The sequence below is a fragment of the Eurosta solidaginis genome, chromosome 1, assembly GCF_040869045.1.
Source record: "Eurosta solidaginis isolate ZX-2024a chromosome 1, ASM4086904v1, whole genome shotgun sequence".
Lineage (NCBI taxonomy): Eukaryota > Metazoa > Arthropoda > Insecta > Diptera > Tephritidae > Eurosta > Eurosta solidaginis.
In genome coordinates this window covers 88,977,003-88,994,393 of record NC_090319.1, presented here as the reverse complement: position 1 = coordinate 88,994,393, position 17,391 = coordinate 88,977,003, and the positions used below count along the sequence as shown (strand labels likewise).

The following is a 17,391-nucleotide window of genomic DNA, read 5'->3' as shown; positions in this document are numbered from 1 at the left end:
GCTTAATCATATGTTGAATGTTAGTCTTGGAGACCTATGTTAAATGTAGATGTGTGCAACGTTTGCTAGCTTTAGTTTTGGCTTGACCATTAGAGTAATTATTTATGCAATTATTTATTTCTTTGACCATGTTTATAGTTGACCTTATTTATTCATTTATTTATTGTTTTTTATTATTTATTTATTTATTTTTTATTTTTTTATTATTATTTTTATGGATTCTGTGGTATTTTATTACTAACATACTAAAAACTGTGACATAGATTTAGGTAGATAGATATCTGTGATATAGGCTTAAATACTTACCAGTGATATAACTTTAGATTTAACCCGCATGCCATTCTAGTCATTAATATAAGTAGATATCTGTGATATTAGGTTAGTAGTAGAAACACTTTTTTTATTCCGCGTGCTGCCCTTATACGAGTTAACATAAACCCTACATAATCGGAAGAATAGGCAATAGCCCGGCTTTAGGTCGTGGGTCGAGGCCACACGTTAGGCGTTTGAAGGTAGCTTTAGGACAGACTGCGCATTGAATTTTTTTTTTACGCCCACGCTCCATGTTGCATGCAACATCGGCGGTTGCGAGCCTGTAGCGGCAGCCTGTGGGTTAATGCGATGGTAAGGATGTTCAAACATTTACGTATGTATCTGTGTGCATATACCAGCATAGCTACGTTTACATGTGTTAGTAACTGGTAGAAAGCAAACACTTGGATAGATGTTCGAACATGTATCTGTTAGTATGCGTGAAGTTAGTTCGTGAAAGTTTATGTCCCGCCAAAATAGGGTTATATGTATTGGTGTCTTTCGTTCTTGAGTGAAAGTGGTGAGAAAGAAAGGCTTTTGATTTATGGGGTACGACCGCCAAACGATTGCAGGGAATGTCTCAAAAGAAAAGTTGACTTAGTGAGTGCGGAAGCAAGTTTTAATTATATATATATTTTTTGCGAAGAAAAAAAGTTCGCGATTTTTTTTCATAAAACCGTGATAACGGGTAATTTAGCGGAATCCCAAGGAAGAGCCGGGATCCCATACTCTGCTTGACAACAGCCCCAGGTGAGTCCAGTGAAACCCCTTTCTCCCAGTCCATGGTGCATGTGGACTAATAGTGAAAATAAATTCAAATAAAAAAATGTTAAAAGTGAAAATTAAGTTGAATAAAATTACATACCTACAATCAATAAAATTTAGTGAAATAAATGAAATTATATACAAAGATAAAATTAAGTAAAAAAAAATTAGATAAAATAATGAAAGTTAAAAATAAAATAAAATTAAAATAAATTAAATAAAATTATAAAACAAAATTACATATAAAACTAATTAAAATAACTAAAATTACATACATAAATAAATAAAGCCAGATATTTAATAAAAATCTATTGGATAAAATCAAGTAACATTAATAAAACCAAATGAATGAATAAAATGACATAAATAGGTAAAATGAAATAAGTAGATAAAAGTCACTAAATAAAATAAGGTCACATGCACCCTAATGTGTCTTCCTCTGCCGCCATGACCCCAGTCCCTAATATTCTTCCCCTCTACACATCTAGATTGCTGTGCAAAAAATTTAAACTGTCCACCATCACCAGCCACAAACGCAAAAATAAAGCTGGGTAGTATTTAAGCTAAAGGAACTTGCCACACCAGCCACAAATACAGTCCGAAACATACAAAAGCGGGGTAGTATTTCGTATAGAGGAAAGGGAAGCATACAGACGGTGCCAGGCCAGACGTCAAGGGAGTAAAGGGGCATCTGAGCGCTCCTGTCCTGGCACCGCGATCATTATTGGAGCTGCAGATACAATCACTAAGTGGAGGAGAAAAGCAGTCAAGGAGAGAGCCTAAAAAGGGAAACTCATTAGGGATCATTATTTTTTTGGTTAATTTTTAGTTTATTACGATATTGTTTAATTTGAATTTTTAGTTTATTTTTGTTAAGGTTTAATTTAACTCAACTCTAGTTTTTCGATTTGCGTGTGAGTTTTTTCCTATTTTTCGATGAATTCATTTTTTGAAATTTTACTAACTTTATAATTGTAAGCATTTCTACCTTCATATTCATTCCGGTTTCTTACTTCTTCTCATTTTTCTCTATCCTTTCAAAATTCCACTTGTTACTCACCTACCTATTATTTCCTTAACTTTTTGTCCACACCCACACATTCGCACATTTAACCTTTTTTTCTCATGTCCCGCCGTCCCTCTAAAATACCTAATTTTTAAGCATTCTGTTTCTACATGAGGTTGTCACTTTTTCCGTTCACCTTTTTTGCATTTAATTTAAAGATGACAATTTCGATTCCACCTTCCTAACACTTTTATCTCTTTGCCTTTTTGTACGCGTTGCCTTTTGTTGATTCTAATTAGCGAATTCTTCTGTTATTTTTTACTTCTAGCTTTTGCTTTACATTTTCTTTTTGCGCTTATATTTTTTGCAAGGCTATTAGATTTTATAGTTTACCCTTACTTTCATTTTTTTTCACATATTTGGTAAATTTCCGATTTCATTTATATTAGGCTGTCGCACTATTAAATTTTGCAGTTTTTATTTTTATTATTTATTATTTTTTTTATTTATTTATTTATTTTGTAACTTTGTTTTGAATCATCATCCTTCACTCTAAAGCGCATAAATTCTTTGATCCGGGCCGCAACCGCATGCCCGAATAAATTTGTTATCTTTCATTGTCACCTCTTCCACCGATCGACGTTCCAGCAGAGGTTTGTAGGTGTATGTATATATACGTTCTTTACAGCCACGCTCTCTCTTCGACGCAGGCGCCTCCGTCGCGGGATTGATCGGTAAGTGCTAGAGTTATAAGTTATTAACTACCTACACAAATAGTTTAAATACAAACATACGTATATATATCAAATTGTAAACAAACCTGCTGGAAGCCAGCAGAGGCTAAGGAGTTATTGGGATACAGTGGCGGCCCGATAACGACAGCATTATTAGCACTTAGTCGTTTTCAATTTTTTTATTTTTGTACGCTAAAGTTTCACATTTTTATTCGGTAATTTTCAAGTTAAGTTTTTGGTGCACGGTCCAATTTTCATTTTTACGTAAAATCCTTTTCATTTTTATTCAATAGTTTTCAATTTAAAGTTTTTTTGTACGTTTGGGTCTTCCGTGGGTTTTTGTTAAGTTTTTTTATCCACAATTTTTCCATTAAATAAACCCAAAAGTAAACTTCCTTTTCCCTATTATCTTCCTTTTAGCCACTTCTATCCCCATCTTTATTATTCTTACTTACGAATATACGTATCTTAGATAGAGTTAGTTCCAACTAATTAGTCTTAAGGAAAATTCTACATAAGTGAAGTTTTTTTGAATTTTTTTGAAGTTTTTTGATCATTAATTTTAGGATATATATTTAATAAAGAGTTTTTTTATAACGTTTTACAAAGGAATCCAAACTTATCATATTTATTAGTTCATGGGTTGAGCTTGCCCTAAAAAAAAATGTCAGGCTAAGACACTCAATTGGTGTGGGTGTTGCACGAGTGCAACAAAAAAAGGCGACGTGAATGTGAGGCGACGGTGACAGACTAGACAGGCTAGGGACATGGGACATTAACGGACGGACACATGTCAGGCTAAGGGGGCGTTGCTAAAGTGCCGGAGTCAGTGCAACGCCCAAGGCTGCGTCAAGGTTTTACGCAGAAGGGGAGGGATGACTCCACCTGACACGGACAGACCTTTTCTTCCAGCTTTCCTTTTCTTTACATAGATTTCAGGCATGAACCTCTCTCTTGTTTGTATACCTGTAGGTAAGGCGGGTGAGCAAAAACTCACCCCACCCGACGAGCTAGCAGGGGCTTGCCAGCATGCCAAATGCCACCTCCGCCTTACCCCAACAGTCAGTTATACAACACAGTATCGAAAAAAAATTTGATTGAGCCATGTCCGTCCGTCCGTCCGCCCGTCTGTCTGTTAACACGATAACTTGAGTAAATTTTGAGGTATCTTGATGAAATTTGGTACGTAGGTTCCTGGGCACTCATCTCATATCGCTATTTAAAATGAACGATATCGGACTATAACCACGCCCACTTTTTCGATATCGAAAATTTCGAAAAACCGAAAAAATACGATAATTCATTGCCAAAGACGGATAAAGCGATGAAACTTGGTAGGTGTGTTGACCTTATCACGTAGAATTCAAAATTAGTAAAATTTTGGACAATGGGCGTGGCACCGGCCACTTTTAAAAGAAGGTAATTTAAAAGTTTTGGAAGCTGTAATTTGGCAGTCATTGAAGATATCACGATGAAATTTGGCAGGAACGTTACTACTATTACTATATATGTGCTGAATAAAAATTAGAAAAATCGGATGAAGAACACGCCCACTTTCAAAAAAAATTTTTTAAAAGTCAAATTTTAACAAAAATTTAAATATCTTTAATAATGCAGTAATGATATGGTGCAACAAAATACAAAAATAAAAGAAAATTTAAAAATGGGCGTGGTTCCGCCCTTTTTCATTAGGTTTTCTTAGAATACTTTCAATGCCATAAGTCGAACAAAAATTTATTAAAAAGTTCTGCAGGGCGCAATGAAAAATTTGAAAAAGTTCTGCAGGGCGCAATCAAAAGCCCTTGGAATCTTGGCAGGAATACTGTTCGTGGTATTACATATATAAATAAATTAGCGGTACCCGACAGACGATGTTCTGGGTCACCCTGGTCCACATTTTGGTCGATATCTCGAAAAGGGCCACTTCCTTTTAAAACCCCCATTAATACCTTTAATTTGATACCCATATCGTACAAACACATTATAGAGTCACCCCTGGTCCACGTATATGGCGATATCTGGAAAATACCCATGTCATACAAACACATTCCAGGGTTACCCTAGGTTCATTTTCCTACATGGTGATTTTCCCTTGTTTTGTCTCCAAAGCTCTCAGCTGAGTATGTAATGTTCGGTTACACCCGAACTTAGCCTTCCTTACTTGTTTTATTTTATATTTATCTTAAAAATCGCTTAGGTATGTACACCTGTTCACTATATATTTTTTATGTTATACAGCCGATTATTTGGAGGTTACGAATGGGATAAGATTATTGTTCAGCCCCATTCAGGAAAGGTATGAAGTCTTCCGCACAGCCGAAGACAGTCCCGCCTTTACTTGTTTGGTTTTCAGTAAGTGCAAAACAATTACGATTAGTATTTGTGAAGAAAAATAAACTTACTCCTGCAGAAAATTATGCTCACCCCACTCACTCACTTAGAAAAGCTGCTTATGTGCATGCGAAGGAAATTATACTCACCTGTGAAAATTTCACAAACCTTAATTTATTAAAAAACAAAAATTATGACCTTAACAATCCCTGTGAAAAGAGTTGCAAGAGCAAATATATACAGCCCGATTCTGCATTTCGACTTGGATTGGAATTTTTTCGATTTGGCAATATTGGTATTCTGTGTTCTAATCTCTTTCGATCCAAGTTCGAATCGTTCGATTTTGTGTATTCTGCATTTCGATCGTAGTTCCGTTTTTCTAAGTTGCAAACTTGTTGGCGGAAAAATTTTTTCTTTTTATTTTTTTATTTATTTATAACAGAATTTTAACAAAAATGTAAGTAAAACTTGCTAAGAAACGGCAAAGGCTTGATGATGACGGTTTTTTATATGTTTCCAGGTCAAAAACAACATGTCGATGTCGAAGTCCTTGGACGTATTTGCTCCGCAAAAGTATCTAACACATACTTGAAAACATCCTTATTAAGTCGAAAGTTTTTTTTGAACATAAATAAGAAAATAAGTCATTAAACTTTACCGCTTTCAAGTTCAATTTCTAACAATTCGTCACTCATCTCAAATGGATTACACAAATCTCGCAATATTTGCCTTTCCATTCTCGCCTGGCCATTTTCGTATGCGTTGCTTTCCAACTCCACAAATAATGCCGCGGCTATTGCTTCCATTATAATAGACAGCTATAATTTCTGTATGTTCGTTGGGTCCATTTATTTGTCAAAGCAAGCTGCCGGAGTAGAGGAGGTGAAGCGAAAACGTAAACAATCCTTGCGGAAAGAAATGAATCTTCATAAAGTATTTTAGGCCAGTGCAATGAAATTAGCATACATAAAATTCAGAATATGTCAACTATATTCGTGCAGGAATCCGTTTTAACAAAACTGGCAGTGAATTCGCCAAAAGAACGACAAAAACACACTTACAATTATGAAAGCACATCACTCAAAAAAATATAACACTGCGGCAGTATATTCTATTGCTTTTTTTTGTACAAAATGGCGTGGATAATGAAATATAAACGTTTTTCAGTGTTTTTTTTACAAATTTTCTTTATTTTGTTCCAATGTTCACTCATGCTATACAAACAGCTGATTTCGAAAAATCATTTGCTCTTCCTCTTCTCGTTACGATTCCGTCGTAATGCAGAATACCCAACTTCGATTAAAGCGGGGCGTAGGGCGAAAACGTAATCGAAATGCAGAATAGGGGTGATAGATTTTTGCAGTAAATTGTTTTTTTTGGTAGTAAATTTTTCCTATTCTTTTTTCCATCAGTGTAACTATTTGCACAATTGAATTGATATACATATTAATTTGAGAACGATTATGTGGCTTTATTTTTTAAGAACAAATAGAGAAAAGTACAAAGGGTTTATTTAATTAGTTGTATCTGTTTTTAAAGTGCTAATTACTTCTATTGTATTCTCCTGTCATAAAACTATAGTTGGGGGCAGTGCACAAAATTTGGGCAACAGCACAGCTAAAAAGCTAAATGGGCTGACATAATCAAGATTTTGTATTAAATGTTAATGGGACGTTAATTTGCTACCGATTTAAACATCTGTTTTTCTTTAACATATTCGTTAAATTTAATGAGCAAAGAAAAAAATGGGTACGTGTATTTACATATGCGCGTAAGAAGTTATACGTCTTTGTTATCATTGAAAACTAGTTTTTAATTGCACGCTAATAATTAATTTCAATAAAGCAATAAGGGGCTGGAAAAAAATTGCCAATAAAGTCAATAAAGTTCAGTTTAAATTTAAAAAATTAAATAATTGTTTTCTTACATTAAGTGTAGCATACATTCGCGATTAATTAAATGTTATTATTTTTTAGTTATGACCACTGCCGCAGCATCTTCGAATAACAACTGAATACTTCAGTTACCTATTAGTGGCTTATGATAGAAAAAAGGCTACCTATGTATATACCAAATTTTAGGCAAATCGTATCATGAATAGAATTTGTACGAATAGACCGGTCCTATTACTAAGGGCTTAAGAAAATCACAAATAATCATAAATAGTGATAGAATGACCCGAGTACTAAGTGAGTAATATCGATACTTTTACAAAAATACTCGATTATTTCGTACTCGATGCTTTTTTCCAACTACTGAGTAAAGTACTTTACCTCGACACTTTTCGCCGATATTTTACCAAGTGCCGATGGTCTACATGTTTAAGATCAACAAAGTACAGTCAAAAGTACAATATATACACATATGGTACTCGTACATAACAATACTACCAGTAGAGACAGACTTATCAAAAGCTTTTGATACACCGCCCACTTCTGACAAAATCAATTGTTCTTAAGTAATGGGTCCAAAAAAGGCGAAATAGAATTAGGGACGCACCCAACTTTAAATAAAAGAGATACAACAGAATGTTAGACGAATATAATTGGCTATATCTTTGCGAAAAATGACTTTGGAAATGGGCGTGGCATCGCCCTCTTTCTTAACCCAGAGTTTTCTTAATTAACAAAGTGCAAGTTAAGTTTGGCAATCGTTTACCTTTTTCTCCATTTTTTTTCTAGTTATTTCAATCCAATGTATGTATATATCGCTCATTTACTTCAATAGTCACCCCTATTCTGCATTTCGATTACGTTCCCGTTCTACGCTCCGCTTCAATCGAAGTTTGGTATTCTGCATTACGACGGAGTCGTAAAGAGAAGAGGAAGAGCAAATGATTTTTCGAAATCAGCTGTTGGTACGGGATGTGTGAACATTGGAACAAAATAAATTAAAGAAAATTTGTAAAAAACACTGAAAAACGTTTATATTTTATTATCCACGCCATTTTGTACAAAAAAAAGCAATAGAATATATTGTCGCAGTGTTATATTTTTTTAAGTGAAGTGCTTTCATAATTGTAAGTGTGTTTTGTCGTTCTTTTGGCCAATTCCCTGCCGTGGCCACCAAGTATTGTTAAAACGGATTCCTGCACGAATATAGTTGACATTTTCTGAATTTTAAGGATGCTAATTTCATTGCACTGGCCTAAAATACTTTATAAAGGCTTATTTATTCATTCCGCAAGGATTATTTACGTTTTCGCTTCACCTTCCTCTACGCCGGCATCTTGCTTTGGCATATAACTGGACCCAACGAACAGACACAAATTATAGCTGTCTATTATAATGGAATCAATAGCCGCGGTATTATTTATGGAGTTGGAAAGCAACGCATACGAAAATTGCCAGGCGAGAATGGAAAGGCAAATATTGCGAGATGTGTGTAATACATTTGAGATGAGTGACGAATTGTAAGAAATTGAACTTAAAATTGGTAAAGTTTAATGACTTATTTTCTTATTAAGTTCAAAAAAAACGTTCGACTTAACAAGGATGCTTTAAAGTATGTGTTAGATACTTTTGCGGGGCAAATACGTCCAAGGACTTCGACATCGACATGTTGTTTTTGACCTGGAAACATATAAAAAACAATCATCATCAAGCCTTCTACGTTTCTTAACAAGTTTTACTTACATTTTTGTTAAAATTCTGTTATAAATTAATAAAAAAAATAAAAATAAAATATTTTTCCGCCAACAAATTTGCAACTTAGAAAAACGGAACTACGATCGAAATGCAGAATACAAAAAATCGAACGATTCGAAGTTGGATCGAAAGAGATTGGAACACAGAATACCAAAATTGCCAAATCGAAAAAATTCCAATCCAAGTCGAAATGCAGAATAGGGCTGAGTGTCACAACTCAAAAAACATGAATTTTGAGTTAATAACATATAAATAAAAAAAAATAAATGTAAGGCGCGATAACCTCCGAAGAGATCTAAGGCCGAGCTCTCTTCCAATTTGCGTCGTGCTCCTCTTGATTTTTCCCTACAAATTGGCCGGACGGGACCTACATGTTTTATGCCGACTCCGAACGGCATCTGCAAGGCAGATGAGTTTTCACTGAGAGCTTTTCATGGCAGAAATACAATCGGAGCGCTTGCCAGACACTAATTGAAAAACCTTATTTCTAAAATTTTGATGTTGCTTTGCCCGGGAGTTGAACCCAGGGCATACGGTGTGATAGGCGGAGCACGCTACCATCACACCACGGTGGCCGCCACTAAATACTGCACTAAACTTAATCTAGGTTAAATGCCCCCAAGACCTTATTTAATATGTAAGCCAATTTCACAATGAAATATTGTTAATATACCAATCATAAATTATTTACAAAGAATCAAAGATTTTAAACTTGGAAGAATATTTTCTCTGATATACAATTTTCAGTTAACAAACGAACAGAGAAAATTCTGTTCAAATGGTTCAGAATAAGAGAATTTTCGGAATTTTTTTTTGTTTCACTCAAGCCATTTACCCTTCAGTAAATTTTTGGTTAGAAGTACCTAATTAAAATTAAAATGCCCTTAATGATGGAAAATACAAAATATTTATACAGCCTTTTAAAATAACATTTCCCTAGAAATTTCTTATTTATTAGGTTTATATTTTTATGATGTGTACAAAGCGTGCAGTAAATTAGTCTTATTTGTTTCCAAACTGCTAACATGTTCTACCGTACACTGTCAAAAACCCAGAGTTGGGAACAGTGCAATACATTTTGAGCAATAACACTTCGAACTTAAGTGGGACGATATAATCAAGATATTGTTCAAAGTGTTAATTTGTAATGGACTAAAGCATTCCATCTTTCTTATGTTCGTAAAATTAATGTGTTTTAGACGGCTTCTATGGGAATTTGGAAGAATGAGTTAACGTCGCCTCAAATAAAACAAACTTGTTACTGTGAACTTTTTGATGTTTTTCAAGAGAATGTGGGGTGCCAACCACGATAAAAGTAAGTTTTGAATTATAAATCAAACCTTAATACTCTAAGTATATTAGCCTAGATTAGGTATATTTGTGTCGGGGTCTAGACAATTCGTATACGCACAAATGTATGGTAACTTTGATTGAATAAGGCTTGTAGACAATGACATGAAGGAATCGAGAAAGATATAGACTTCCTTATATCAAATTTTTTTAAATTCGATACACTAGCTAATTTGAGCCCGGAATGAATTGGTATTCAAATAGGGCGAAAGCCAGCGACAACAGAGCTTTCTTATTCGATATCGAAATTGTCCAAAAAATTGGAAAACACACACTGCATTAAAAAATACTGTTAAAGTGGTAAAACTTGGCGAGCAGATTAGTTGTATGATTAAATCGTGAAAATTTTGTACAAAATAAGAGGAACATGTGCGGCTTACCGCAAACATTTAGTAGCGATTTCCTCTTAACCAGCTTGCGACGCCATCCTATTATCGGGAAGGTTCCGTTCAAATACAACCGAAAATACCCCTGGCTGCAAATCATCCAATAGGCACGGTCCGCATAATACCCTGGTTTAGGAGGTTGACAGTTCTTGGTCATCGACATTTCGCGGCCTCCTATGAAGCAAAACGGCGTAGGTGCAGGCCCTTAACCGCTCAGCCCCTAAGTCGGGCGCGCTATGGAGTTCGGTTAAGCCCTCACACTAACGACAAGATGCCTGCTATAGTGAAGGGTAAGGTAGGCTCGCTCCGAGAATGTTTGTGGGTCTATTAAAATAAATATGTAAATATGTATATACATACATATGTGTATATAATATTTAAAGATAAAAAAGCGATGATGTGGGTTTGGTTGGTAAGTTGAGGGTTAAATTACAGACAGTTTACTTCAATTACAGTTAATTATTATATAGTCCATGTACATAAGTGGTTAGACATTAGGCCGACAAGCTCAGGTGTCGACGACACCAATTTTTAAATGAACATAAAAGTGAAATAAATTCCCAATGAAGTCAATTTCCTATCTGCAAATCGGTCATGCATCACGTACCCTTATCTTTATTATTAGAATTCATTGAATTTGTACCTAACAACAAACCACTCAAAATACTCCCTCCTACAATTTCAAAGATGCAAATATCGATGCACTCAATTCGAGTATTGCTGAAATTGACTGGAAGTCTGTTTTCTGTGCTAAAAATGCCCCTGAATGCTTTGAAATTTTTCTGCTGCAGTTATCTGATATATTTAGTAGAAATCTCTCCCTTCTTCGAAGTAAAATACATAAATTACCCTGGTACAATACCAGGTTAAAAAAGTTTAAAAATCTTAGAAATAAATATTTTAAGTTGTACAAAGCAACCAATGACTTTTCTTTTAGAGATCGATACTTATTATACATGAAACAGTTCAATGTACTTGATAAGTTTTTATATAATAAATACATCTCCGGTTTCGAAGAAGAGTTAATGCAAAATCCCAAGGCCTTTTGGAACTTTGTCCGAACAAAAAAAGGTTCCTCCAATATTCCAACTTCTGTCAATTTTAATGGCATTAGTTCAAACAGTTTAGTGGAAACAGTGAACCTTTTTGCTGATTTTTTCAAATCTAATTTTGTTGTTGACTCTAATATTTCTGATGTTAGGGTTGGTTCTGAAACAGCCAATTCCGTAGACTTTGGCTCATTATTGGTATCGGAATCAGATATTATTATTGGCATCTCGTCCCTACAATCTCCTTTAAAAAAAGATAATGATGGGGTGTCTTCTTTTTTGGTTAAAAAATGTAGTAGTTCGCTATGCGTGCCGTTGTGCCATATCTTTAATGTGTCATTGTCCACTGGCGTTTTCATTGATCGATGAAAACTGGCTTCTATTACTCCAATATTCAAGTCTAGAAATAAGAGCGAGGTAGCAAACTACAGGCCAATCTCTAAACTATTAATCTGTTCAAAACTGTTTGAGAAAGTAGTAAAGGAAAATTTGGCTTTTGCTATTAAAGGAATAATCGGTCCATGTCAGCATGGGTTTGTTGCGTGTCGTTCAACAGTACAAACCTAGCTGTTTTGTCTCAATACCATGTTTCTGCTTTTAAGAATGGGTATCAAGTTGATACTATATATACAGATTTCTCTAAGGCGTTTGATACAGTGTCCCACAAAATACTTCTTCAGAAACTTGAATACATTGGTTTCCATTCAACCTTTCTGTCATGGTTAAAGTCATACCTGACAAACCGAACTTTGTTATTTAAAATCGAGAATATGAGGTCCTATGAGTTCTTGGCAACCTCCGGGGTGTCACAAGGTAGTATTCTCGGCCCAATCTTGTTTGTTATTTTCATTAATGACGTCGGCTTATATTTAAAGCATTCAAATTATTTACTTTATGCTGATGATTTAAAACTGTCTAGGCGTATCACCTCTGTATCTGATGCAATGCTCCTACAGAGAGATTTGGATGCTCTTAATTGTGGTATCTTAATAATCATCTGAGACTTAACAGTAGCAAATGTTGGCATATCACGTATTCTAGATCTACAAGTGCGCTTACGTCAACATACTATATCGCTAATACATATATTGCCTCGGTCAAAGAATTTCGTGAACTTGGTGTCATTTTCGACTCTTCGTTCACTTTCGTTAACCATGTTAACTATCTTATACCAAAAGCGTGTGCAAATTTAGCTTTTTTACAGCGTTATGCGAAGGATTTTAAGGACCCATACACTAGGAGTATATTGTAACGAATTTACTTGCAATTCCTCTTATTTGCCCTTTTGCTAGGTTCGTATCGCTAAACTGTTCAATAAATAACTCCAATATTGAATGGAAAAATGGCCTTTATTAAAATACTTCACAATAACACTCAAGCTCTGCAACGAATAGCTTAATAACCAAACTGATAGCACAAATGAAACTCCACTATTCAAAATAATACTGCTATTGCTCGCTAGATATCGTCTTAGTCGTAACTGCTTGACAACTCAAATCAAACTGAATTACAGCGCCTCTACATCTGTCGCCTTTTATACTCTTTGATTTTAACATTCGCATCTTCTAGTCGCTTCCAGAATCTGCTAGTCCAGTAGCTCTCAAACTTCTCAGCTGTAGCTACAATGGTACAATTTTATAGTTTTTCTCATTGCATACTTATAGGAGTATCTCAGATATATGCATGTGTTAGTGCATTGGCTCTCCGCTGCTCGTATACGTACATGGTACATATATGTAGACGCAGTTATTGTTTCGTTTATATAGATACATAATGATTGAATTATTGATGTGCATTCACGTCACTGCTTAGCATCGGCTTAGAGACGGCAGCACTCCTTAGTTTTGCTAATATTCGTAACACTGCCCTCCACCTAAGTCTGATCGTCCCGATCAGACAAATCTCTCGATCTAAACGCTGCTAGCATCGCCAAATGTACCACTCTTCTACTCCGTGGTTTCTCTATGCTTTGTATGCGGTAGATGGTATCACTGATCTTCTTCACAACCTTGTATGGGCCTTCCCAATTGCACCGAAATTTGGATGGAACACTTTTCCGCCGGTGAGGGTTGTATAATAGTACCACATCTCCCGCCAAGAAACCTTTCGAATTATTGTTCTCATGGTACCTGTGTTTCATCGTACTACTCAATACCCTGGTTCGTTCCTTCACAATCTGTTGCTGAGCCAATGAACTACTTCGTAGAGCTTGCGCTTGACGAATTGGTTTCGCATACTCAGCATCGTTCCCACGTTTCACAACAGTAGTGCGCTCTGGGAAATTCGTTGCTTCGGTGTTGTGCGTCCATTAGGTTTTATCAATGCCGGTCTTTTTCTCGCAGGTACTTTTAATTTAGCTTTATTTGGCCCATTCGATCCATCAACCTTTACCTTTGACTTTCGTGGCCTTTGTCGCCGTTTCTCCACCAGTACTCGATTACTGCTGAAACCTTTTTCCAAACTGAAGTTAAGTGGCACATCCTGGTTCTTATAGCGCATAATTTTTCTCCGCATATCGATCCTGATGTCATGGTCAACCAAGAAGTCCACTCCCAATATGATTTCATCAACGATCTCCGCCACAACGAATTTGTGTAAAACCATGACCTTCCCAATTAGGACTACACATATCACTTCTCCCTGGACTTGGTTATACTCGCCTGTGACCATACGCAACCTTGCTCCAGGTAACGACTTTACTCTCCTGTAGACCAAATCAGATCGAATCAAGGAATGAGATGCCCCCGTATCTACAGTCAGTACACGCTCTTTACCATCCACATTCCCTCTGATGGTAAGACTGCTTGATTTCCTTCCAATCTGCGACACAGATATCACAGGACATTCAATAGCCGGGGCAAGTTTTCGTTCTTTACATCCGACACGCTCTTGCTCATTTCTGCCAGCTTTGCGTTTACGGCCACCCACATTGTTGGAACTATTAGGACCAAGATCGCAATGACGTGCAATGTGACCTCGGTTGCCGCACTTGAAACATTTAATAACTCCGGCATTCTTCTGTTGAGATCCCTTCAGTGCTTGCAAAATTGTGTCTACCCACTCTGGCCTTTCTACTTCCACACGGCGTGCTTTGAAAACTGGCTTACACGGAAGCGACGCTGTTTCCTGAATCAGAGCATGCGATACTGTTTCAGCAAATGTTAGTTTTGGGTTCGCATATGTAGCCCGCTTCGTTTCCACATCTCGTATGCCATTTATAAAGCTCTGAATCTTTACCCTTTACGGGTGCGTCCGCATTTGCCAAATGTGCCAACCTTTCAACATCCGAGGCAAACTCCTGCAAAGTCTCATTCGCTCTTTGGTGGCGGTTTTGCAACTCCATTTGGAATATCTGTTTCCTATGCTCGCTTCCGTAACGTCTCTCTAAAGCGCTCATCAATGTTTCGTAATGGTTCCGCTCGTACTATGGGATGGTCTGTAAGATTTCCGCGGCAGGCCCTTTCAGTGCCACGAACAGAGCTGCAACTTTATCTTCAGCATTCCATTGGTTCACTGCTGCGGTCTTCTCAAACTGTAGCTTAAAGACCTGAAAAGGAACAGAACCGTCAAAGGATGGTGTCTTTACCTTTGGATTACTCGCTGAAACAGCTGGGCGATTTAGTTGTAACTGTTCCATACGACCTTTTAAATCATCTACTTCTGCCTGAAATTGAGCCATTTTTGCATCTGCGCTTCCAGTTTTGATGATACCTGTTCCAAAATTTCTGCCGACATTTCAGATATACGCGCCGCTTGCGCTTCCAATTGAGATGCCATATATGTCTTTTGGTCTTCCAGTTGAGATGACACTTGCGACGTCATTTCTGAAATACGTGCCTCCTGTGATTCCAGTTGGGATGCCATATATGTCTTCTGCTCTTCCAGTTGGGATGCCATATATGTCTTCTGTTCTTCGAGCTGTGTTTCCATCTTGGATGTTATCTGTGTCGACATTTCTGAAATACGCGTCTCTTGTGCTTCCATCTTGGATGTTACTGTCGATGTTTGAGCAGATATTGCAGCCAATATCACGTTCAAGTCTGTGCTCGTAACTGTCTGCGATGTTTCGTTTTTCTCTTCAATTTTTGTTGTCTCGTCGACATCAAGATGAAAGACATACTCTTCCACGTTAATTCCTTCTGCTTCCATTGCCTCTCGTAGTCGTGCCTGAAGTTCGAGTTTAATGCCGGTTGTATTCAATCCACGACTCTCAAACTCCTTCTTCAGTTGCTGGATCTTCAATTCACTGAACTTTGCCATGCCCTTGTTGTCCTCTGGAATTTATTCAACAATTCCTCTTCTGACACCAATTGTAACGAATTTACTTGCAATTCCTCTTATTTGCTCTTTTGCTAGGTTCGTATCGCTAAACTGTTGAATAAATAACTCCAATATTGAATAATGAAAAATGGCCTTTATTAAAATACTTCACAATAACACTTAAGCTGTGCAACGAATAGCTTAATAACCAAACTGATAGCTCAAATGAAACTCCACTATTCAAAATAATACTGCTTTTGCTCGCTAGATATCGTCTTAGTCGTAACTGCTTGACAACTCAAATTAAACTGAATTACAGCGCCTCTACATCTGTCGCCTTTTATACTCTTTGATTTTAACATTCGCATCTTCTAGTCGCTTCCAGAATCTACTAGTCCAGTAGCTCTCAAACTTCTCAGCTGTAACTACAATTGCACAATTTTATAGTTTTTCTCATTGCATACTTATAGGAGTATCTCAGATATATGCATGTGTTAGTGCATTGACTCTCCGCTGCTCGTATACGTACATGGTACATATATGTAGACGCAGTTATTGTTTCGTTTATGTAGATACATAATGATTGAATTATTGATGTGCACTCACGTCACTGCTTAGCATCGGCTTAGAGACGGCAGTACTCCTTAGTTTTGCTAATATTCGTAACAATATTGTATAATTCATTAGTGCGATCTAAATTAGAGTACGCATCTATCATATGGAATCCCATTTACAGCACATACTCTGCTAGAATTGAAAGGGTTCAACGTAAATTCATTCGATTTGCCCTCCTCCCCTTCATTTTGTTAATCCCCTACCACCTTATATAAACAGGTGCATGCTTATAAATGTTATGTCACTGCATGTCAGACGTTCAGTACAACATTTAATGTTTATTTACGATATTATCTCTGGTACTATTGATTGTTCAGCTCTGTTGGGGCAGTTAAATTTTTTGTTCCTAGAGATCTCTACGCTCTCATAATATATTCTACGGTGAATTTCTGAGAACCAATTACCTTAGCTTTGCCCCTCTCACAAGAGGCCTCGAAGAGCTTAATAAAATTTCTAGAAGGCTAAATCTTGACTTTGCAATGCCCAGGCCTTTGTTTAAGTTACGGATTGAGTCTTACTATCGAGAAAATTTATCTCATCCTTGAATTAATTTTTGTTATTTAGTTTTAAGTTAATTTGCAAACTTGTAAATCTAGTCAGTAAGGTTTCTTCCATTGACTCAATAAATATGAATATGAATATGAATATGAATTGCGCAAGTTTTGGTTAAAAACGGTAGGTAAGGTCAAAGCATTGATGACAAAATCTAAGTTAGTTACACTACATTTTTTCTAAGAAATATATTGGAAATCTAAGCAACTTTTTATTTATTTACCTTTTAAAATTTATATGCTTGATGAATACATTTCTTACGTGGCTGTCAGTAGTCGTCCGGAACATTGTGATTGTGGATAAGACAAGTGTGATAACTTCTGCATAAACGTCAAAATTACAAATAGAATGGATATCCTGATTTTTTATTGGCTATCGCTGTCT

The 17,391-nt window shown here is 36.3% G+C and overlaps 1 protein-coding gene and 1 long non-coding RNA gene across 2 annotated transcripts in view; one reads left to right on the top strand and one right to left on the bottom strand.

Annotated features, from left to right (window-relative positions):
* ClC-a (chloride channel protein 2) overlaps positions 1-17,391 on the bottom strand; it is a 247,584-nt gene that overhangs the window by 102,845 nt on the left and 127,348 nt on the right. The window lies entirely within an intron of this gene.
* LOC137236445 (uncharacterized) overlaps positions 1,570-17,391 on the top strand; it is a 66,338-nt gene continuing 50,516 nt past the window's right edge. The window contains exon 1 of the long non-coding RNA XR_010948417.1: positions 1,570-2,817. This is a non-coding gene — a long non-coding RNA (uncharacterized lncRNA). The remainder of the gene's footprint in view (positions 2,818-17,391) is intronic.